At 41.6% G+C, this 24,995-nt stretch overlaps 1 non-coding gene across 1 annotated transcript; it reads right to left on the bottom strand.

The window, feature by feature from the left end:
- Positions 1 to 14,251: 14,251 nt before the first annotated feature.
- Positions 14,252 to 14,325, bottom strand: Trnat-ugu. Its single transcript has one exon. It is a non-coding gene; the product is annotated as a tRNA-Thr (tRNA).
- Positions 14,326 to 24,995: the final 10,670 nt, after the last annotated feature.

Raw genomic sequence — 24,995 nt, 5'->3', positions numbered from 1 at the left:
CTAGCTTTTGGCATGGAATGATTTGAGTAGACTTCAACATCAAACTATCCCTCCACACAGTGTCAATATTCAATGAATCTACAAAATATGCTGAAGCTGGTTCCCATCCTGTTCAAAGCAAAATTACATCTTTTCAACAATGAATTACAAATTTTGTCGCTCATCTTCTGGGACTGCAGGTTTTCGAATACCGTTTGGATTCGTTCCTTCAAATACCCAACACCACCAACATTTCTGATCTTCACGGAATAAGCCAATTTTTTTAGTGTCCCCAGGCTTAAAAATCCATGAATAAGATAACTGTGGACCATGGAGGCCATTCAAAAATACTCCACTTGCCAATTCATCAAGGTTTTCATTTAGAAAGTCTCAAAATATGGTTCAAATGACTCTGAGCACTATGGGACTCAACTGCTGTGGTCATAAGTCCCCTAGAACTTAGAACTACTTAAACCTAACTAACCTAAGGACATCAGACACATCCATGCCCGAGGCAGGATTCGAACCTGCGACCGTAGCGGTCGTGCGGTTCCAGACTTTAGCGCCTTTAACCGCTCGGCCACTCCGGCGGGCTAGAAAGTCTCCCACAGTACATCCACAATGCGGGGTGTTTCAACTGGATGCCAGCTTTCCCTTAACCAGCTGAAGATTTTCAAGAAGTGGACATTTTTGGTTCTAATAAGACTTTTTGAAGCATATCCTGGTAATTTACAGAACTGACAGTATCGCTAAAAAAATGGCTGATTAATTCAGTACAGTATAGTCCTGCCCGTACACTCACGGTAAGAGTGTTTAGCTCTTTCTACATCGACACATGTGGTTGCTTTTGTAGAACTTGGTCGCTGCTTTTTGTCGGATTGTGTACAACTAGCAAAATTCCGAATGCCTGTGCGGATCTTCTCCATTTAGGCCATGAAGTATAACTAGGCCCATATGGTCTCACTGTCTGCTATTTCTGGAACCTTGGTAGGTTTGGTGCTGTTTCACACACCTTGAAAACTTTTCCCTGACATTTAGTCGGTGACTACACAAAAAGCTGCGAGACAGCTTTAAGATTCTCTTCTGTAGCAAAGGACCTCCTCTACTGACCCAGTATCTTCAAATCTTAAATTAAGTTTTTCGGATACCTTGTCGAAATGGAGGTTGGATGTTTGGAAAACGTTCCACAAACATCACCGTAATATTATGGTCATCTGTCAACCATGTTTGCACAACAGATCCACGCTGTTCTGTAGTTAATTTTCTGTTCGTTGTTTCTCTTACAACATAACCTCAAACTGCTAGTGTCAACTGGCTCATGTGTGTAATGGACTAGTCAAGTTCGCAACTGACGATCAGCACGCTAGCCAAAACGAAGTCTAAGGACAGCTAGTTACAAATGACTTATGGCCCAATTCACATATCAAAAGTCAGGAGCAGAGTGATCCTTCGTGAACAGACAAGTGACTGAGAGCAACAAGGAAGACTGACACAGCCTGAAGTGTGTTCCCGTGTGCAGGCGTCGATTATTCTTAGGCGCTTCCCGTTGTTCTCTGCGGTTGCTAAGGAGCTACGGTTGTGGATTTGTGCCTTTTAGATAAGAACAGTCAGAAAACGTGAACGTATTTGCTAGCTGGAAGGTGTGGTTCGATAAAAAAATGACTAGCTTGGCTAGGGTTGTTTGATACCAATAAACTTCCCCTGTGTCTTTGCAAATCTGAGAGTGATGTTTTTTGAATGATCTAATCACTTTTGACTTTGAATTGCGTTCATGTTTGTTGTTAGGGTCACAATCAACGGCAATTGAAAACCGCCAGCTGCAGATGATCTACTGAACTGTTAGCGGTGAATGCTTCTGGGCCAATGGTTGCATTTCGGAATTTTACCTGAAAGTACTTGGGTAGCAACAGGCCCGTTAATCACTGATGTTCAAGTATTTACTATCAAAAACAGTCCTGATCACAATTTATTTATTATGGTGACCGATTTCGACCACTACTGTGTCATCTTCAGACCTACAAGTCGTATACAAAGCATTAATTAGAGGGCTACACACATTAAAGAAAATACGTAAAGTAAAAAAGCTATAAAACGATGAATTACCAATGGTTAAGAACCTCCTTCTGCTGGAGAATCACTACTGGAGAAACCAGTGCACGTCTTACTGTATGTAATGGAGGGTCCGCCCACTTCTGAAGGTATGGTGTCATTATTAACCAATGAGTTATAAGTCGAATAACAATGTGAAATTTCTCTCTTAAAAGGACATTGTCAAGAAATAAAAATAAACACACACTTAGCTTATTTAACAGCTTTTGTCATTTAAGAAGCGTTTATTTGTTTATAAGACTGCAATACAACATAAGTAATAGCACTGCCTTTTAAAAATTCGCATGTAATTTAAAAAAATAAAAAAATGAATCTACATACGAACTTCATAGACAATGTTTCATAAATATGCACAACTACTTCCTATCGTATCTGTGTAGCATATACTATACATGTCAGCTAAAGATTATTGCAGCCTACTCATTGAAAATCGTTTCAATAAATACATGTTGCTGCTCAATAGTACGTCGTCTGACTTGGCAGTCTTTGCCATTCAACTTTCGCAACAACTTCGGTAGAAAGAAGCCTGCTGCCACATCTTTGCACTGGCGTTTATCCTCACCATGGCAACCACTAGTTTGCCTATCGACTTTACAACAACTTCAGTGGAAAGAAGCCTGCTGCCTCATCTTTGGAACGGCGTCCAACTTCACCATGGCAACCAGTGGTTCCAAATGTTTCACTAACAGGCCTTGAGAGGGCAACCCATGTACTGTCAAAACGAAGTACATTTATCTTACATGTTTAAATATTTTAACGCTTCTTAATTGACAATAAGTGTTAAATAAGCTAAGTTTAGTGTGTGTTTATTTTTATTTCTTGAGAATGTTCTTTTAAATAAGAAATTTTACTTTGTTATTCGACTTACATCTCATTGGTTAGTAATGACACCATACCGTCAGAAGTGGGCGGAGCCTCCATTATATATTGTAAGACGTGCACTGCTTTCTCCAGTAGTGATTCTCCAGCAGAGAGAGGTTCTTACCCATTGGTAATTCATCGTTTTATAGCTTTATTACTTTACGTATTTTCTCTAACGTGTGTGGCCCTCTAATTAATGCTTTGTATACGACTTGTAGGTCTGAAGATGACCACAGTAGTGGTCAAAACCGGTACCGTAATAAATAAATTGTGATGAAGACTGTTTTTAATAGTAAATATTTGTAACACATTGATCACTGTCACTCCCATAATGTATTCAAAAATAACTGATGTTCAAGGTTTGAAGATTAACCCGTCTCGCGGATCAAAGCGAGGTTGGCGACCCTTGTCGCAGACTGATTTTACGTTTTCCAGTGTAAGAAATCGACGTTTCCTAAAAAGTCTGTGGAGCAGCATGTGGCGTGATTAGTTTTCGCGAGCGGCACGCCACCCTGAGTGCGTGAGTCCTGTCTGGGACCACGAGTGTGGTTTCGCGTGACGTCACACAAGCTCCGAAGAAGGACGAAGGAACGCCTCTGCGGGTTTCAACAGCTAACGTCCGCCAACAGTATCTGAGTTGATCAACCATTTCACCACCTTTATGTGCCAAGTTTCACTTGGTGAGAAGCGCCGTGAGCAGATGCCAGACACTAGTCTCAAGTGCTAAATGTCGAAACAGTTTGTTCTCAGCTAAAACCAACACGCCGCTTGCCAGAGTTCGAAGAACGGGCCGCACTGAATGAGCCGGCTGGAACCTGATCACTCTCCCCACCCCTCTCTCCTCGCCGCCTTTCACCCCGCTCCTGCAGATTCAGCGCTTGCACTTTGTTTCCAAGCAACTGTAGATCTCACTACGCGCATAGTGAAGCCCTATTCGCGGTATTTTGTTGAGGTAGGTACAAGATTAAAACACGTTTTAGTCTTCCCCAAATCTTGGTTTGAAATATCAAGGTAAATTAATGAAATATTCTTAACATCTAACTTGAAGAAGAGTATAGAAGGAGTAGTATTAGAAATTGAAAAACTGTGTTAGTTTCATTTATGTTTGGATAAACCTAAGTACCAAGTCCTTTTCACTAGCACAAATGAATAACTACTACATCATTACATGTATTCAGAACTACTCTGCTACATACTACAATTATCAATGTCAAATATGGCCATCGACCTGCGGCAGCACCTGGTATATCACTTCTCGTAGCTCATCAACCAGGATTGGATATCAGCATCTTTTTCAAGATCAAAAACTTTTTCAAGTCTCAATTTACATGTCGTACGATCTAATGTGATGTAATGTATGGTGTAAAACGTAGTGAACATTAAATTACACACAGTCATTCTGTACATTTTCAATACAACGTTCGTGGATCAAGTACGCAAGCTTAACTAACGGTGAGATTCACCAAGAACATGAGAAACAACGGTAAGCGAAGAGCGAAGAAATATGCAATGTGGTTTCACAAGCTGCGACATTGTCGCGATTAAAACAGTGACCCGAATATAGAATAAATTTCTTTTACTTTACGTCTATGGTCAAAAACTTTTTGTCATCAGATTACAGGTTTCGGTCTTTAATGACCATCTTCAGATCTGTTTTATAAAAACACTATGCCTCAATGGCTGCAGTACATTAGGTCATGTTTTTATAAAATAGATCTGAATATTGTGATTGTAGACCGAAACCGGTAGTCTGATGACAAAACGTTTGTGACCATTGACGTAAAGTAAAGGAAATTTATATGCAACCTTGTTTCTGTCGACATTCATGTTGAGACAGAAGATGGTTCAGAACAAATCAGAAAATTATATTTAATGGGTAAACAATATTTTGTAACAGTCTTCTGACGATAACTGCCCGATATAGACAACTACAGTTGTTGAGAATGGATAAAATGCTAGAAATTCTAACTCACACGTATTCTACAATGTATGGACTTCAGTAACTCTGATGAGCATTCAGTGTATATATTCTCCAAGAATTATACAACAAATGAGAACAGAAATATTTACATGAAGAGCCAAAATTATACACTGAAGCGCCAAATAAACTGGTATAGGCATGGGTATTCAAATACAGAGATATCTAAACAGGCAGAATACGGCGTTGCGGTCGGCGATGTCTATATAAGACAACAAGTGTCTGGCGCAGTTGTTAGATCGGTTACTGCTACTACAATGACGGGTTATCAAGATTTAAGTGAATCTGAACGTGGTATTATAATCGGCGCACGAGCGATGGGCCGGCCGAAGTGGCTGCGCGGTTCTGGCGCTGCAGTGTGGAACCGCGAGACCGCTACGGTCGCAGGTTCGAATCCTGCCTCGGGCATGGGTGTGTGTGATGTCCTTAGGTTAGTTAGGTTTAACTAGTTCTAAGTTCTAGGGGACTAATGACCTCAGCAGTTGAGTCCCATAGTGCTCAGAGCCATTTGATTTGAACGAGCGATGGGACACCTGGTAAAACATCAAAGCTCCGACATGGTGCGGCCAGGTTAAAAATCCTGGAAGAACGGGACCAGCGAATCGTTGCACGTCATAGAACTGCAACCGTTCCGCAAATTTCTGCAGCTTTCAATGCTGGGGCTTCAACAACTGTCAGTGTGCGAACCATTCAACGGAATATCGTCGATATGGGCTTTCGGAGCCGAAGGCTCACTCGTGTATCCTTGGTGACTGCACGACGCAAAGCTTTACCCCTCGCCTTGGCCCGTCAGCATCGTCATTGGACTGTTGATGACTGGAAGCATGTGTCCTGGTCTGACGGGTTTCGTTTCAAATTGTATCTAGAAGATAGACGTGTACGGTTATGGAGACAACCTCATGAATCCATGGACCCTTCATGTCAGCAGGGGAATGTTCGGGCTGGTGGAGTCTCTGTAATGGAGTGGGGCGTGTGCAGTTGGAGTGATATGGGACGTCTGATACGTCTACGTACGACTCTGACAGGTGACACGTACGTAAGCAATCTGTCTGATCACCTGCATCCATTCATGTGTCATTGTGCATTCCGACGGACTTGGGCAATTCCAGCAGGACAATGCGACACCTCCACAGGTCCAGAATTGCTATAGAGTCGCTCAAGGGACACTTTTATGAGCTTAAATACTTCCATTGGCTACCAGACTCCCCAGACATGAACATTATTGAGCATATCTGAGATGCCTTGCAAGGAGATTTTCAGAAGAGATCTTTACCTCCTCGTACTCTTACGGGCTTATGGACAGCCCTGCAGGACTCATGGTGTCAATTCCCTCCAGCACTACTTCAGAAATTAGTCGAGTCCTTGCCACGTCGTGTTGCGGCACTTCTGCTTGGTCGTTGAGGCCCCACACGGTTTTAGTCACGTATAACAGTTTCCTTGGCTCTTCAGTGTACTTTAAATATGACCGGAATAATAAGTTGTTGTCAGTTAGGAAATAAGAACGAATGAAGGAGAAACATCTTTCCAACGGCTAAAGCTTGTGGCTCAGATGCATCGTCTCAAAATCTTATGTAATAAAGTAATAAAATGTGGTAATCAAGTAAGGGCATCGCTCTCTTAAAATTACACTTGCGAAAGTACCACATAGTTGTACTGATATTTTAAATATTTTAAAATGACCATAACAGGGTAGCGTTAGCACACTCATACAACGACTTTCTCGCTGTCATAAGCCGCAAACTGTAATATTAATGACAACAGTTAACTACAAACAATACTGAGCATTGTACCAGAGGTTGAAAATACCACTTCAGTTGCATAAGAGCCCGAAACCGGTCATGTGATAATAAAAGGTCTTTACAACTGTAGCGGTATTTGCAACCTCTGGGACAACAGTTAAGTTTTAAATGCTGAACTACACTCATAATCAACAAAGTGCTTCCCCAACTTCGTCGTAGTAGAGATGCTATTTCATTACACTTACGAAATGACAGCATATCATCTACCTTTATCAACAGTATTGTAAAAATCACAGCTTACCTTTCCCGAAGCTCGTCATAGTAATCCAGACAAAATAATACACGACAAATAGGAATGCAGTTGTTAAACTTTACCAAGGCAGTGAGAATGTGCAAATTTCGTTAATCTGTGCCCCAAGCACAAACCATAAATTTATATTGACAAAACATCTCCCTGAAATGTACTAGTTTTGCTGAATAAAATGTCGTTAAATATATCCACTATTTACTTATGACAAATCCTGCTACACTCTACTGCTGATGGCCAGTTTTCAGTTTGCAGAGCATTACCATTCGCAGTATGTTTCCTCATGTGCAAAAGTATTAGATAGCTAATCTGACGAATAATTATTAGCAGATGTGACACTACTATGATTACAATGTTTGCAGACACCACATATTACTTCATATTCAAAAGACCAAGCACAACTAAGAATCCCTTCGCACCAATCATTATGATACGCAGCCATGAAATAAATATACGTAACACAAATTATACAGCTGAAACGATTGCGGAGCAAAAACAGAGCATTTCAGTATGGCTACGTATCAGTATGTGTCAGTAGAAGCGTAATCATAGGCGTGGGTCCACGTGTGCTTCGTTTTACGTTTATACTTCTAAATGTGTAATGTTTATGTGCAATATTGGAATCATGAGAGTAACGCAATCTTTGGACTGCAACTTCTCTAAAATGATCAATATGTGCCAACGAAATTTGCCTGTCCAGATATCTGAAGTGTAATGGTACTGCATTTCCCATATTCAATGTTCTGTGTATAACATGGAATGTGACCTACCATCATCGAGTGATAAGTTGATAGATATTGTTTGGTCGCGCGAAAATTTATTAATAATTGCAACTGTGCTGCCGTAATACGTGAAATTCGTATATTGACACTAATATCCCAAAACCTAGTACCTGTTTCACCAACTGTGACATGGTCTAGTGTACAAAGAGTGATCCAATACCGTCAAATGTTTTTTATTCCAGTCTTTGATCACAATATGAATTCTTAGACGATGACCGGTTTCAGTCCGTAATGACCATCCTCAGACCTATACTATACAAATATATACATCTAGTGAGCAGTATGTCTTTCAACATAATACAGCAATTCGTTTCACAATATACTATCATACAACCAGGGAGATGTGCAGAAAATACGGTAAAAGGTACCTTTTTTTTCACCATGTCCTAAAGGGATAAGGCCATAATGGCATCGTCAAAATAAAAATATAATCAGCATAGCATCATCATATAGATCTAAAATAAGGTGTAGAATAGGCCGAATCGTCCAGTCATAATTGCAACTGGCTATTGAAGTACAGTAGCTACCAGAAATCTGTTTGCCTACATTATCCCAGATTTCTGGTAGCTACTGTACTTCAGTAGCCAGTTGCAATTATGACTATGTGGACGATGCGGCCTATTCTACGCCTTATTTTAGATCTATATGACGATCCTATGCTGATTATATTTATATGTTTTGACGATGCCATTATGGCCTTATCACTTTAGGACATGGTGTAAAAAAGGTACGTTTTACCGTATTTTCTGTACATTTCCCTGGTTGTATGATAGTATATTGTGATACGTATTATGTTGAAAGACACATTGCTCACTAGGTATATATATTTGTATATTATAGATCTGAGGATGGTCATTACGGACTGAAACCGGTCATCGTCTAAAGAATTCATATTGTGATCAAAGACTGGAATTAAAAACATTTCATTAGTACCTGTTTGCCGGTTATGTGAAACTTCATTAGGTTAGACTGGAAATGGTAATTTGCAGTCTATTCCCTGGCTTTAGTAATTAGTGACTGGAACATAAGAAGTAACAATCTGCGAAACACACTACTCAGCAGCTTGTCCTCCAGTGTTCAAGACTACGTAAGGTTAACTGTCGCGTGTCAAGTCCACAAGAAGATACTGAAACAACTTCGTAATTATATAGAAACTGATATATGATAACTGTTCCCGAAAAACATCAGAGAATTGTTAATCATGGCCACAAATTTATGTTGTGGACGCCGAAGACTCAGAATTTAGGTGTTGGCATTTTGAAAGAGAAAGGAAGATTTGTCACGTAGAGAACATGTAATTAATGATACGGCACACGAAGGGCGAGCCTCAGGTGGGTGGGCATGCTACCAGCAGCTCAGAGAAACCAGCCTAAATGAGTTATGGAGGAGCAGGAAGAGGCTGCGTGTTGTCGGTGCTGAAGAGAGAGATCCAGTTCTATAACTCATGATAGGGTCTCTACCTCCGAAGGCTCATGCGACGCTTCCTATTGGTGCCTTGTACTGCACTGCAGGCGACGCGTACTAGCATGACTTGCTAGCGGTGTCCGGCCGTGGGAAGAGTACTTAGTCCAACTGGTGAGAGTCGCAGGAGTACGCTTCCAACGAGTAACTAACAGCAACAAAAAAGAAATACTTCAATTCAGAAAATTTTCAGGAAATTTTTCCACATTTCTCCATGGCGGCTGAGCACAAGGCACAAAGTGTTTCAGATGCTCCGGGAAAAGGCGGGTGTCAGGTAGGAGCCTTGTAGGATATACGAAGGCACGTCATACACACTGAGGAGACGAAAGTAGTGGTACACCGATGAGCACAGATACTGACGGCAGAAGTATCGCGTACACGAAATGTAAAACGGCAGTGCATTGGTAGCGCTATCATTCGTACTCAGGCGATCCTATGTGATGAAGTTTCCGACGACGAGAATTAACAGACTCTGAACTCGAATGGTTGTTAGAAATAGACGCATGGAACATTCTATTTCGGAAATCATTAGGGAATTCAATATTCCGAGATTCACAGAGTCAAGAGTGTGCCGAGAATACCAGATTTCAGGCATCACAACACAGTGACCGACGGCCTTCACTTAACGACCGAGAGCAACGGTGTTTCCATAGAGTTGTCACTGCTAACAGACAAGCAACTGCGTAGAATAACAGTAGAATCAATGCGGGAAGTACGACGAACGTATCCCTTAGGATAGTACGGCGAATTTCGGCGTCATTGGGCTCTGGGAGCAAAAGTCAGACGCTAGTGATTCTGCGAAAAACACGTCGTCTGAAGTGCCTGTCCTGGACTTGCCATGCCTTGCATGTATGTGCATCCCTTTTTTTCTGTTTCTAACATCGTACTTCCATAACTAAAAGACGAATGAAGTACAAGCCGAAATAGCCGTGCAACACAACACTGCAATTATTGTTAAAGGGCTTGAGAAAGTAATAACTACTTAATGGGACAAGAACAATGGCTCAGCTAAACTTTTGCTATGAAGTAGACTGTGTCACCTGTACAGATAACACAGCACTTGACAAACGGAGCACTTCATAACAGCCGTTTACGTACATTGCGGTATAGGCCGTAGATATAAGTGGTTTATGACATAAACACATTAACTCTCAAGAGTCACGTCCGTTGTGTTTGTTTTCCTTTGTTTCTTCCTAAGTGGAAGTGACTTACGGTAACAGACTTCATCTGATACCATGTCCAAATGTACAGATGTAAAGTTTCCTCCACCACGTCACGGTGGCGGTTCAGTGCAAGTAAAACAGTACATATATCCCTACAAATATCCACGGCCTGTCGATGAAGTCACTGCCGAAGATATTCGGCTTCAAGCGATTTAAATATTCTCTAGTCAGTTTCTGCTTCTAGGAGCTAATAAATGTTACGAGGAGAAAACACGTATTCTTTTTTAGACATGCAATGAACTACATCAATTTGTGCTAGTAGTAACTTGTCCAGTGAATTCAGTTGTTCGATAACATGGTGTTAGCAGATACACACCATCACTATATCATGCTCTTATGCTCATATGACAAAGGATGTAACGAAAGTATAGTTTCCCTAGTACCAGTTGCATCTAAAGATTACCAAAGCAGGGGTGAACCGCTTCTGAGTGTGTCATAGAATGTAATTGTATGAAACTTCCTGGCAGATTAAAACTGTGCGCTGGAAGGTAGGAGACGAGGTACTGGCAGAAGTACAGCTGTGAGGACAGGCCGTGAGTCGTGCTTGGGTAGCTCAGTCGGTAGAGCGCTTGCCCGCGAAAGGCAAAGGTCCCGAGTTCGAGTCTCGGTCCGGCACACAGTTTTAATCTGTCAGGAAGTTTCATATAAGCGCACACTCCGCTGTAGAGTGAAAATTCCATTCTAGAATGTAATTGTAGCTGAAATAAAGGGAAACGTACGATAAGTCAACCACAGACCTCGTATGACGAAATGTCTTTTACTTTATTTTATTTTTTAATTTTTTTTTTTTTTAACCCATATGGAATGGATGACTGGGGTATAGTGAACTGTTAAGTTAAACCGCCTAATCGGAAAAGATTTGGCCTCTTTATTTGCATTGTGCAAGAATTTTGTCTGTGTATCTTATGAGTGTGGATGATTATGGCGCGTGTGTCTGTCTGTGTGTGGGTGTGTGGGTGTGTAGGTATGTGGGTGTGGGTGGTGATGAACTTCACAGCATCAACCCCCCATTTTCCGGGCGGACGACGGTTCAAATCAGCCTCCGAACGTCCAGATTTAGGTTTTCCATGATGTTCCTAAATAGCTCTAAGCAAATGACAGGATGGTTCCTTTGAAAGTGTAAGGTTTCTAGTTTATTTTTCGGTATCCAAGGAAAGCAATGTAAACTCTGTTTTCATTGGATGAGTCATCTTTCATACGTGTATACTGTATATCTTTCAAACAGATGTTTTCAATAGTCGATATGTTACGCCACAGTCGTTCTGAGTACAAGTACTGTGATCTTTGGTTGTCAGTAACATTATCTTTGCGGCAGCACTCTAAGAGAAGCTAGTGCGTGAGCCCTATGTATATCTGCTACTGCGTACAGGGTAAAGGAACAGGGAAGCACGAAATGTGAAGTTTGATTTGGCAAAGATTAATTTGTTGCTGCATTGCTTACTTGTACATAATTATGATGTGTTTGAATAATGAAAAGTATTGTTGTTGTTGTACGATTTTTTCTACTAGTTCAGGTTACTTTGATTCTTTGTTGAGAAGTGATTAAGTAAAACTTTTTATTTACATGGCTTGCACGCGCAGGCTATAGATTTAGCACTCCTTTACCATTTTTAGTAATTAATCACTTGACGGAGTAATCCTTGTTATAAAAAATAAATTTTGTAAATGTGATTGCAATAGTCAATGAATTTGTTTTGCGATGAAGTTTCTTAAAGGTTAATTTTTCCTTAATCATTTTGCAAGTTCAAATTTCACCACTGTCTCCTCACGAAAGAATTTCCTATTTTCTCATTGTGTGTGTCGCCGCATGGCGCTTCGAAAGACACAGTAGGACTGAAGCATGAGGTACTCAAAGCAGTTTCATGTCTCTATACTGCCCTGTGCAAGTCTTTCCTTTGCCATTTAGCTTGCTTGCTGCTGGGCTGCACATTTAAGTTTATCATTCGAACAGTATCGAGCTTCTGTTGCCACAGATAAGCCACAAAAATCCGTTAGGGCCAGTTACAGTACAGTCAGGACATGGAGGGTTCGGTGTTGCTTTTGAAAATCAATTATCAGGTCTGCTTGATCAACATTTCACATTTAATTTCTTACGCAGAGAGTTTTATTTGCAGCCTAAATTTTTACAAAGGACCTATGCGTGTTCAGAAATGATAGATTAAATACAGTTGGTGGTAAAAACTTTATTGCTGTCGGAAATGGTTTACATTGCAGTCCAACTGAAGTAGATAGTTCCCGTAAGTATGGATAGAGGTAATACTTGACAACCGGAATAAATCAATAACTGGTTCCTTTTACTAGCTCCCTCCTGACCTTCCTCCCTCCCCCCCCCCCCAGCCCCCTCCTCATCTGACTGAGATGATACAGTTGCTGGACTGTTCAAAGAAAACTTGAGTCCCATTGCAAATAGCTGCCCCACTCACACTGTTATAATTGGCGGTGACTTCAGTTACCCTCGACATTTTGGTGAACTGCCGTACTGAATGCTTTCTCCGAAAATACTTTTGAACAGGTAGTTCAGGATCCCATTTGAAGTGTAAATGGTTGGGAAAACATGTTTGACTCTAAACAAAAAATAATCCCTAGCAAATAAGGAACATCATGACAGATAATACACATTAGTGACCATTCATTATAGTAAAGCTGAATACCGTGACATCCAAATTCACCAAAAATATACGCAAAATATAAGTATTTTAAAAAGTAGATAAAAATTCGCTTGACGTCTTTCTAAGAGACAGTCGCCACTCCTTCCAGTCTGACCATGTAAGCTCAGACCAGACGTGGTTTACATATAAAAAAGTGCTATCGATGGCAATTGAGAGATTTACTCCAAATAAATTAATAAGAGATATTACTGATCCCTCATGGTACATAATACAGGTCAGAACACTGTTGCAGAAGCAACCAAAAAAGGGCGCTAAATTTAAAAGAATACGAAAGCTCCAATATTGGCGATGTTTTACTGAAGCTCGAAATTTAGCGTGGGCTTTAATACATGGTGCTTTTAATGGCTTATACAACAAAACTCTGTCTCGAAAACTGGCAGAAAATCAAAAGAGATTCTGACTGTATGTAAAATACACCAGGGGAAAGACGCAATTAATACTTTCACAGCGTGATAACAATGGAGATGTCACTGATAACAGTGCCATTAAAAGAGAGTTGCTAAATACGACTTTCTGAAATTCCTTCACCAAAGAAGACGCAGTAAATATTTCAGAATTCGGACCGAAAACAACAGACAACATGAGTAAGATATCCTCGGTGTAGCAAAGCAGCTTAAATCCCTTAAAGCCAAGGCCTCCGGTCCTGACTGTATACCAGACAGGTTCCTCTCAGCGCCTGCAGATACAATAGCTCGGTTTTAGCAATAACATACAACCAATCTCTCGTTGAAAGATCCGTACCTAAAGCGTTGAAAGTTGCGCAAGTCACACCAATACCCATGATGCTGTCATTTACCCTCTTATAAAGTCATCAGAAGATCAGAAGAAGTTGCAAAATGATTATACAAGAGGTCTCTGTGGTGCGAAAAGTGATAACTGTCCCTAAGTAATGAAAAGTGTGAGGTCATCCACATGGGTACCAAAAGGAATCCGTTGAATTTCGGTTATACGGTGAATCACACAGATCTAAAGGCTGTAAATTAACTAAATACTTAGTTATATGAAGACAGTAACTGTTCTCGAAAGAACAGAATACTGTTGATGACCGTGCAGCTTTTCCCTGGAATAAATGATGACTAACTAGAACCCTTAGCTGCCGACAGGTGTTGTTGATATACCTCGATGTGGACAGCTGAAAATGTGTGCCCCGACCGGGACTCGAACCCGGGATCTCCTACTTACATGGCAGACGCTCTATCCATCTGAGCCACCGAGGACACAAATGAATAGCGCGACTGCAGGGACTTATCCCTTGCACGCTTCCCGTGAGACTCACATTCCCAATTGCCCACAATTCTATATATGTAATGTACCTGTGTCTATAATGTACATTACATATATAGAATTGTGGGCAGTTGGGAATGTGAGTCTCACGGGAAGCGTGCAAGGGATAAGTTCCTGCAGTCGCGCTATTCATCTGTGTCGTCGGTGACTCAGATGGATAGAGCGTCTGCCATGTAAGCAGGAGATCCCGGGTTCGAGTCCCGGTCGGGGCGCACATTTTCAGCTGTCCACATCGAGGTATATCAACAACACCTGTCGGCAGCTAAGGGTTTCAGTTAGTCATCATTTAAATACTTAGGGATTACAATTACAAATAAATTTAGTTGGAACGATCACATAGATCATATTGTGGGTGAAGCAAACCAAAGACTACGATTTATTGGCATAGCATATGAGAAAATGCAGCAGGTCCACTACAGAGATTGTCTACACCACGCTTGTAGATCCTATTCTGGAGTATCTGGAGTACTGCAGTGAAGTCTTAGATTTGCGTCAGATAGGATCGACGGAGGACATAGAGAAAGTTAAGAGACGGGAAGCTCGTTTAGCGCTATCACGAAACAGGGGAGAGAGCGCCACAAATATGATGGGGAATTGGGTTGGCAATCATTAAAACAAAGGCGTTTTTCGTAGCGGCAGAAACTTTTCATGAAATTTCAATCAGCAAACTTCTCTCAGAGTGTGAAAATATTTTGTGTGTGCCCACCTACATATGGAGGAAACATAATGAAATAAGAGAAATCAGAGCTCACACAGAAAGATTGAAATGTTCATTTTTCTCGTGCGATGTTCGGGAGTAGAACAGTAGAGAAACAGCTTGTAGGTGGTGCGATGAACCCTCTGCGATGCATTTAATTGAGAATTGCAGAGTAATCTTGTAGTGTAGAAATAGATGTTTATTCTGTGAGCTTCGTGTGTCGGTATTGCAAGTCACGTGTTGTGACGTCACGGATTATAGCACTGCTCACTCCTACACTCTATGTGGTTCCAAAGAATAGTTTATTTAATTTAAGTTTTGGTTTTATATATACTTTGGCAAAGTCAAAAACTGCAGTTGTAGAGTTTAAGTTTGGGCGACTCATTGAATCAGCGTTTTCGGAATTACACCACTTGTATTGTTCAGGATAACACAGATACACGAGTTATAAAGAATAACATTTGAGTTTGCTCCAGTATCAGTTCACAATATTAAACATAGAAAAGCTACAAAAGGGCACTACCTATTTCCTTCACCATCCTTAAAACAAACAATCCGAGATTGTGATCTGTCTCTAATAACCACGTTGTCGACGGGACGCTAAACCTTACTCTTCCTTCCTTCCCCTCACCTTGACAGCCAATCACAGGCTGCGTAAGTAACTGCTAGCACCTCAAACAGAAATTCGATGTGTATTTCATATGATTCACTGAAACACATGATATTAGTGCTTATTTTCATAGTTCCCAACAAGAAGCGTCTAATAACCACAGTTTACTCAGCTATCAGTCGCCTTTAGTGAATTAGCAGTCAAATTAAAAAGTTCATTACTTATCTCTCTACAGCAAATTTTTGATTTCTTAGGATGGATAGGACGTGTGACTGCTGTGTACGGACGCAGGAGGAGCTGGCCACTGTTCGCGAACAGCTGAACGTGCTGATAGCCGCCGTCAGCCGTCTTCAGGCTGCTGCCTCGGAGTGTAGCGGCAGTGGGGAGTCTGGTGCGGCACATGGCACACCCCAGGTGTTAGATGCTTCACCCACTGTCCCTGCTGTCGAGACATCTTCGCGGGTACCGGGCGCGGTTGGGCCACCCTCTCCCCAAGGGGTGTGGCGGGTTCAACGGCGTTCGCGTCGCACGAGGTGGAGGGTCAATGTGGAGGCTGGCCTTGTGGCATCGCCCGCTCTGCCTGTGAGTGGACATGTGGCCGCTCCTTCAGCAAGGTCCGAGCAGGAATACGGGGGGAGGCGTTTATTAGTGATTGGGAGCTCCAATGTTAGGCGGGTGACGGAACCCCTTAGGGAAATAGCGGAAAGGTCAAGGAAGAAGGCCAGTGTTCACTCTGTCAGCTTGCCGGGGGGTCTCATCCGAGATGTGGAGGAGGCCCTGCCGGCGGCGATAGAGAGCACTGGGTGCACCCGACTGGAATTGTTGCTCATGTCGGCACCAATGACTCCTGCCATCTGGGTTCAGAGGTCTTACTCAGTTCACACAGGCGGTTGGCGGAATTGGTGAAGGCGGAAAGCCTCGCTTGCGGGCTGGAATCTGAGCTAACTATTTGTTGTGTCGTTCCCGGAACCGACCGCGGTCCTCTGGTTTGGAGCCGAGTGGCAGGCTTCAACCAGAGGCTCAGACGATTATGCGGAGATCTGGGGTGCAAATTTCTCGACCTCCGCTATCGGGTGGAGAAATATAGGGTCCCCCTGAATAGGTCAGGCGTGCACTACACGCAGAAAACGGCTACAAGGGTAGCGGAGTACGTGTGGAGTGCACATGTGGGTTTTTTAGGTTAGAGAATTCCCTCCCTAGGTCCGACAAGACGCCTACTGAGACGCGACAAGGAAGCAGTAGGCAAAACGCAACAGGGAATGACAATATTAATGTGGTAATAGTAAACTGCAAGAGCGTCTATACAAAGGTCCCAGAACTGCTCTCATTAATAAACGGTCACAATGCCCACATAGTACTAGGGACGGAAAGTTGGCTGAAACCAGATATAAACAGTAATGAAACTGTAAACTCAGATTGGAATGTATACCGCAGAGACAGGCTGGACAGTGAAGGGGGCGATAAAAAGTGCAATAGTATCGAAGGAAATTGACAGAGATCCGAAATTTGAAATAATTTGGGTGAAGGTCACGGTTAAAGCAGGCTCAAACATGGTAATTGGATGTCTCTATGGGCAGCTGTTGTGGCAGAACACCTGAAGGAAAATTTGGAAAATATTTCGAGCTGGTTTCCCGACCATGTTATAGTTCTGGGTAGAGATTTTAATTTACCAGAAATAGACTGGGAGTCTCAAACGTTTATAACGGCTGGCAGGGACAAAGAATCCAGTGAAATTTTCTTAAGTGCATTATCTGAAAACTACCTTGAGCAGTTAAACAGAGAACCGACTCGAGGCGATAACATATTAGACCTTCTGGTGACAAACAGACCCGAACTATCTGAAACAGTTAACGCAGAACAGGGAATCAGCGATCATAAAGCGGTTACAACATCGATGACTTCAGCCGTAAATATAAATATTAAAAAAGGTAGGAAGATTTTTCTGTGTAGCAGAAGTGATGAAAAGCAGATTTCAGAGTTCTTGAAGGCTCAACACAAAAGTTTTATCTCAAGTACAGATAGTGTTGAGGAACAGTGGACAAAGTTCAGAACCACCGTACAATATGAATTAGATGAGTATGTGCCAAGCAAGATCGTAAGAGCCACCGTGGTACAACAACCGACATAGAAAACTGCTACGGAAGCAAAGGGAACTTCACAGCAAACATAAACATAGCCAAAGCCTTGCAGACAAACAAAAATTACACGAAGCGAAATGTAGTTCAATGAATTCGAAAGTAAAGTTCTATGTACTGACTTGGCAGATAATCCTAAGAAATTTTGGTCTTATGTCAAAGAGGTAGGTGGATCAAAACAAAATGTCCAGACATTCTGTGACCAAAATGGTACTGAAACAGAGGATGACAGACTAAAGGCCGAAATACTAAATGTCTTTCTCCAAACCTGTTTCACAGAGGAAGATTGCACTGTAGTTCCTTCTCTAGATTGTCGCACAGATGACAAAATGGTAGATATCGAAATAGATGACAGAGGGATAGAAAAGCAATTGAAATCGCTCAAAAGAGGAATGGCCGCTGGACCTGATGGGATACCAGTTCGATTTTACACAGAGTATGCGAAGGAACTTGCCCCCCTTCTTGTAGCTGTGTACCGTAGGTCTCTAGAAGAGTGTAGCGTTCCAAAAGGTTGGAAAAGGGCACAGTTCATCCCCGTTTTCAAGAAGGGACCTCGAACAGATGTGCAGAACTATAGACCTATATTGCTAGCGCCGATCAGTTGTAGACTTTTGGAACACGTATTATGTTCGAGTATAATGACTTCTCTGGAGACTAGAAATCTATTCTGTAGGAATCAGCATGGGTTTCGAAAAAGACGATCGTGTGAAACCCAGCTCGCGCTATTCGTCCACGAGACTCAGAAGGTCATAGGTACGGGTTCCCAGGTAGATGCCGTGTTTCTTGACTTCCACAAGGCGTTTGATACAGTTCCCCACAGTCGTTTAATGAACAAAGTAAGAGCATATGGACTATCAGACCAATTGTGTGATTGGATTGAAGAGTTCCTAAATAACAGAACGCAGCATGTCATTCTCAATGGAGAGAAGTCTTCCGAAGTAAGAGTGATTTCAGGTGTGCCGCAGGGGAGTGTCGTAGGACCGTTGCTATTCACAATATACATAAATGACTTTGTGGATGACAACGGAAGTTCACTTAGGCTTTTTGCGGATAATGCTGTGGTATATCGAGAGGTTGTAACAATGGAAAATTGTACTGAAATGCAGGAGGATCTGCAGCGAATTGACGCATGGTGCAGGGAATGGCAATTGAATCTCAATGTAGACAAGTGTAATGTGCTGCGAATACACAGAAAGATAGATCCTTTATCATTTAGCTGCAATATAGCAGGTCAGCAACTGGAAGCAGTTAATTCCATACATTATCTGGGAGTAGGCATGACCATATAAAAGTAATCGTCGGTAAAGCAGATGCCAGACTGAGATTCATTGGAAGAGTCCTAAGGAAATGCAGTCCGAAACAGAGGAAGTAGGTTACGTACACTTGTTTACCCACTGCTTGAATACTGCTCAGTAGTGTAGAATTCGTACCAGACAGGGTTGATAGAAGAGATAGAGAAGATCCAACGGATAGCAGCGCGCTTCGTTACAGGATCATTTAGTAATCGCGAAAGCGTTGCGGAGATGATTGATAGACTCCAGTGGAAGACTCTGCAAGAGAGACGCTCAGTAGCTCGGTACGGACATTTGATGGTTTCGAGAACATACCTTCACCGACTAGTCAAACAGTATATTGCTCCTTCCTACGTATATCTCGCGAAGAGACCAAGAGGATAAAAGTAGAGAGATTAGAGCCCGCCGAGAAGCATACCGACAATCTTTCTTTCCACGAACAGTACGAGACTGGAATAGAGGGGAGAATTGATAGAGGTACTCAAGGTACCCTCCGCCACACTCTGTCAAGTGGTGTGCGGAGTATAGATGTAGATGTAGATTACAATCCTACTGAAGAATTCTTTTGGATAACTTTTGAGATATAAAGCGATCACTGCGACTCGCTAACGTGGAAATAAAAGTGGATGAACTCTGACATCAAAATAAAATTTAAATAATAACAAATATTCAGTTTTAGTGGAGCACTATTTCTAAACTACAAAAATTATATTTCTCTTGATTTCGATATTTAGGACTATAATTAGTGTTAGGCATTATGTGTTCATGTAAAAGCGTGGGTCCGTGTCTATGAAAACTGTAATGTTGCTTTCAGATTCATGAAATGATATGTGATTGAAAAGTGTATGTGCCTGTGTATCACCTTCTTAAAAGTGAAATCACCTCCTTAAAACTGATCGTTCACTTTATGCCAATTTCTTCTTACATTCGTTAAGGGTTAATTTTGTGAAAAACTTTAAAATTATTTTCCGAAGTGAAACCACCTGTTAAAACAATTTGAGTGTTTACTTTTGCCAGTTTCTTCCTATATTCTTTGTTTGTCCGCAGCTCGTTGTCTCGCGTTAGCGTTCTAAGGTGCTGAGCATGGGGTCCCGGGTTCGATCCCGGCGGGGTCAGGGATTTTCACCTGCCCCGAGATGACTGTGTGTTGCTGTGTCATATTCATCATCATCACTCATCCCCGTTACTGTCGAAGGACGGCAACGGCAAACTACCTCCATTAGGACCTAGCCTAGTACGGCGGTGCGGGTCACCCGCATCGTCCCCCTACGCTCTGTCAAGAAGCATTGGACATCATTCCCTTTTTGTGTCTGTTGTGATCATGAAGGTTAGTCATGTGAAAAATTTTAAAACTGAATATTTTTTCATATTGATGGGCTCAAAGAATTAACAGGGATGTTGCGAAACACAGTTCGCTCTCTTCCTCCGTGAAATACAGAGCATTGTAGAGAAGGTCACCCAGGTTAATACGGTGATCCGCCAATTTTGTCTCGCACCAAATATGTGACTGGATTCAAGGTTTTCTAAGAAACAGACCTCAATACGTTATTCTTAACAGGATGATACCCAGAGGTTTTGAGGTAATTTTTGAAGTACCTCACGGAATGCGGTTTGTCATATGATGGGCATAAAGGAACTTCAAATAAATTTGTGGCTGGTTACTGTCTCAACACCATCCACATTTGACCTCACGGAATGTTTACGGCCACTGCACTGGAAACAATAACAATGGTAAAATACCTACTACCGACCTTACGTGCCCTTTCCATTTCATGTCGCTGTGCTGTGTAACGTCTAGATTTTCAATCGAATTATTAAGTGGATCTCAGAAAATGGACTCTCCCTTAATTAAAAAAAAACGCACTATATCCAGTCCTGTACACAGAATAGAGTCATACCGACACTTGATGTAGCATATGAACAGGGCTCAGTTAACAGGGTAGATTTCTCCAAATTTTTGGGTGTTTACATTGATGACAACTTGAACTGGAAGAAGCATATTACTGTGCTTCTCAAATAACTAAGTTCGGCTTCTTTCACTCTTCATATAATCTCTAGTCTTGGTAATAAACAGATCAGCCTCCTAACGTACTTTGCATATTTCCACTCAGTTATGTCTTACGGAATAGTTTTCTGGTGTCACTCACCACTTAGACATAAAGTACTGATTGCACAAAAGAGAGCAGTGAGAATAATTAGTGGTGTTCACCCAAGGACGTCATGTAGGCACCTTTCCAAAGAGTTAAGTATTTTAACTGCACCATCAGAGTACATATATTGGCTAATGAAATTCGTTACATATAATCCATCTCAATTTACGAAGAACAGTGATGTTCATACTTACGACACTAGAGGGAAAAAGGACCTTTCCTATCCTTTATTGAAGCTGTCAGTTGCGCGAAAAGGAGTATATTATTCAGCAACAAAAATCTTTGATCATTTGGCCAACAACATAAAGTGTCTGGCAGGTAACAGATCAAGTTTTAAATTTAGCTTCAAATCATTTCTTTTGGACAACTCCTTCTATTCCACAGACAAGTTTCTGTTTCAGAACTGGTAAAAAAAGGATTGTACCTCTAAATGTAATTGCACGTGTAGAACTAAAAATTTCAATAATATTAATATTAGCACTATTCATGTGTGTATATATATCTTGTAATCTGACCTATTCCACATTATATCGATAAAATAATCGGGAAAATGATCTACGGAACAGGATATAACTAAAACTAAACTCTGTTAAAGTGCACGCCACTAACCGTGTATTCGAGCATTACACGATTGTTTCTCCTATTCATCTGTAATAGCTTACATTTTTATACGTTTAAGAGAAGCTACCACTCATCACATGAAAGAGAAATTCTAAGTCATCCTGCAGGCTCTTACAGTAAGTCAACGACGATACTTCCCCGTACACCACATCTTCATCAGCAAACAGTCGCATGTTGCTCACCCTATATATCAGACCATTTATGGATATACAACGGTGGTCCTGTCACACTGTGCAGGGACATTCACGATGTGTACTCTTATCTGTGCCCCCACAGCGATTCTTTCCTTCGAGGGCACCTTTAAGTGCCGTTTTCAGTGACGACTCATGTCATGATGTGTACCCTACTGCTTTATCTGTTCCGTTCAGTAAATTCTTTATTGCACTATTAAGCTCGCTAACTTGGTGCTGGAGGTATTCATTCCTTACTAGATCAATCCATCTGGTCTTTAACAGTCTTCCGTACTACCACGTTTCAGAAGCTTCGAATCGTTTCATTTTTTCTCTTCCTCGTTGTCCATGTTTCCAACCGTTACAGAGGTATATTCCAAAGGTCGCTTTTCGTTAATCTTTACCTGGTCTCGAGCTTCATGTTTTTGAATGTTAGCAGCTCTTTCTCTTTCGTTTTGTAGAAAGTATTTTTGCCTCGTGCACTTCTTATTACGATATCTTTCTTGCAAATTCCGATTTCATCGTCTGTGTTTCCGAGACAGCAAAGTTTGTCCACTAGACAAAGAAAGGGAATCTGCGTTGTGTCAGCACACTTCCTCCCACATTTCACATATCCCCTGGCTGTTATTGATGCAGGGACTTTCATTACAAACATCGACTCGTGGTATAGCTGTATTCAAGTTCTCAAGAACTGGTCGAAAACCTTTATAAAGCAAATAGCTCCATTTAAAAAAAGGAAACAATACTGCTTAAATATGTTTTTAGGTCAAGACGTCACGGACAATAACGAGTACTGTAATATGCATGTCTCTTTACTTCATATCTCCCAAACAAAGAACGGAAATAAAGATGTAGGATGTACGCTACTCGGGATAATAGTTACGTGTAATAACCAGTAACAGGTCGTACAATTCCATAGAAACATATTTTATTGTCCTACAAGGTACAAAGCATGTTGTTGCAAATCCCAATCAGAGCTAAATAACCGAAGGCACAGAGAGGTTAGCTGAGCTACCTCGGGGCAACGATATTGTTCCGGGCAACTTCGCGGAGTTACGTCCCCACAAAGACATACAGTGGAATGTGTTTCCGAGAATAAATGGCAGTGTGTCGATGTGAGAACATTTATGCGAAATGCAATTCCACACCTCGGCCGCTGAAGCCATAAACGCTGCACAGTAGCGGGCGTGGGGACAATCGACCGCCAGGCATATAGGGCGAGGCAGCGACGCCTGGAGCAGTCTACGCCAGAATCACCATCGCTGACGCAGGAGCCACCATGAAGTTGGCGCTCGCACTTTGCGGAGTGGTCCTCTTCGTCGTATCAGTCCAGGCCGCTTGGGGTGAGTTCGGCGTTTGACGTACTCCTTGCGAAAGCGTTGTCTAGCGACTGTTCCAGGTTGCAGCTTTCAACTTAACCGTTATTCCTTCTACTATCGCTACAATGTTGACATTAAGCTGTAAAGCAAAGCAGCCATTGTATGACACTTCCTTTTTTTAATTTGAAATATTTGAAATTTGTGTTAGGGTTCTATGGGACCAAACTGCTGAGGTCGGTCATCGGCCCCTAGGCTTACAGACTAATTAATGTAACTTAAACTAACTTACGCTAAGAACAACACACACACCCATGCCCGAGGGAGGACTCGAACCTCCGACAGGGGGAGCCGCACGAACAGTGACAAGACGCCCCAGACTGCGCGGCTTCCCAGTGCGGCCCTTCTTTTTTAATTTACTGGCTTTCGGATGGTGCCCATATAACATCTAAACATTGGAAATCTTGTATATCAGTTTGTTGTGACAATTTATTCAGAATTACATAGGCTTAACAAAAGACTGATTCCGACCTTAAACAAGTCTTACAACCAAAGTACACAGAAATGTGGTTCGACGCTTCCGCCAACTGTACAAAATCGTCGGTCGTCGTCGGTAAATATTTACTTAGCCACAGTCCCCTCGGAACCTCACATGCTTTCGTCACCACGAGATCCTGCGTCTACATCTACATAACCTGCAAGTCACTGTGCAGTGTATGGCGAAGGTTACCAAGGTACCATTGACATCTCGTGTACAGTCTTGTTTACACTCGTACTCAGAACTCACTGACAATTAAATCAAGGGAATCCTGTGAGCATACATTTCTCATCACTTGTGAAGCGAAGTGCCAGAGCTACACTTTGCTACTGCTCACTTATTTTTCTAGGATGTGGCAAGCAAGTGTCGAGCATAGCCTTGACAGTCATATATTGTTACAGAATAAACGTTAAGTTTTAATGCAGACGGCAAAGCTGAGCCACGTTTTGTAAGAACGACACGAATTTTGTCTTGGCAAAATGACATGGCAGCTCTTCATTTACACCAGATACACTATTAACCTCTCAAATACTCTCTTCTTCTACTGCAACGACTTTATCACAGGATTGAAACGACTATTTCATCACTTGAGATGACAGTTCGGCTGCTGAAGAGACTTGATTTTCTTCCTGTAAAGCCACTGTAAAACGTTCTCTTGATATGAACAGCAGTGTCGTGGGCTATTGCATCGATACTGAGAACATGTTTTGATAACACTGAGAAACTCATACATAAAAAAATTGCAGTTCCTAAAATAAACAAAATCTTCCATCATAACAATTTGCACACAATATAATAACCAGACATAAAAAGGATTAATGTGATAAAAATCTAACAAGGAAAAATTTGTTGCTCAGTCACAGCATTTTCTCACTGTAGTATCTTAATCGTTAACAGTGAAGTAAAATATTTAAAGCATGCTGTGAACCCACCTGCTAACAACAAGGGAAAACAAGTTTAACATCACATTCCGTCAATAAAATCTCTCACACTAAAACATTGCAGTCAATTATGAAAAATTGTTTACACTCTGCATGGATGAGAAAAACGACGAAAATATGCTAGGCACTGGTC

The sequence above is a fragment of the Schistocerca piceifrons genome, chromosome 8 (genome assembly GCF_021461385.2).
Source record: "Schistocerca piceifrons isolate TAMUIC-IGC-003096 chromosome 8, iqSchPice1.1, whole genome shotgun sequence".
In the NCBI taxonomy this organism is placed as follows: domain Eukaryota; kingdom Metazoa; phylum Arthropoda; class Insecta; order Orthoptera; family Acrididae; genus Schistocerca; species Schistocerca piceifrons.
Note: the sequence above shows the minus strand (reverse complement) of the source record. Positions and strands in the feature narration are given on the sequence as shown.